This window comes from Equus caballus, chromosome 14, assembly GCF_041296265.1.
Source record: "Equus caballus isolate H_3958 breed thoroughbred chromosome 14, TB-T2T, whole genome shotgun sequence".
In the NCBI taxonomy this organism is placed as follows: Eukaryota; Metazoa; Chordata; class Mammalia; order Perissodactyla; family Equidae; genus Equus; species Equus caballus.
Window position 1 is genome coordinate 109606881 of NC_091697.1, and position 1064 is coordinate 109607944.

A 1064-nucleotide genomic window follows, 5' to 3' on the forward strand; every position below is an offset into this window, starting at 1 on the left:
GACAGTGCAAAGGCTGTGGCTATTCCAATGAGACTTCATTTATAAACCGTGGTCCACGGGCCACGACCTGCCAACCCCTGTCCTAGGTCACCTCGCCAGTTTACACACATGCCCCAAGAGCTCCGCCTTAGAACAGACAAGCAAGCACCCTCCCCACATCCCCACAGCCCCCTCCAGCAACTGCTGCCCCCAGAGACACTCGCTGCTTCCCTGGCTCGCCCCCTCACCACCACCCAGGGCCTGCTGTCCACCTGGCTCCTGTCCCTATCACTCACTGACCCCTGAGATCCACCTGCACGTGCCTGGAGGGTTCCACCTACGACTCTACCTGCGATATCCGGGGAGGATTCTCTCACATCTGCCGCACACACTCACACGGGTACACTGTGCACACACCACCCCCACATGCATGCATTCACACACATGTGCTCTCACACATTTGTGCACACCCACAGACATACACACACATTCATGCACACATGCATACACACGTACACAGTCACATGCATGCACACATGCACCTATGCATGCACGCACACTCCCCATGCACACAGCAGGGCCTGCAGCCTGAGCAATGGGATGCAGGGCAGACTTGCCCCTGCACAGAGATGCGCAGTGAGTGGTAGCTCTGTGCACACTCACAACCAGGCTCTTTCCAGTGAAGGTGGTCCTGTTTACTGGGAGGGGAGGCCTGAGGTCTCCTGGCCAGGGCAGGGCTCTAGGTATCAACCGAGGGACGCTCTGGTTCACACACCATGCAGCCTGGACATCCACGGAACATTGTTGAGCCACTGGGACGTGATGGTCTGGTAGAGGGTAGCAGGCAAGGCCTCGGCTTGGGACAACATGCTGGAGCTTCCTGGGGCAGAGGTGGCAGGAGAGGCCAGGCTCAGGGTCCAGGAGGCCCCGTGAACCCCATTTCCTCTTGGCAGAATCCAGACTCCAGCTCCCAGATGCTGGAGGGTGCTTGCTGGACCCACAGGTGGAGCAGCTGGCATGGGACGTCCTGGTCTGAGCTGCAGGAGGAGGGCAATGCCACTCCTGGCCTTCCCCTCATGGCCTGC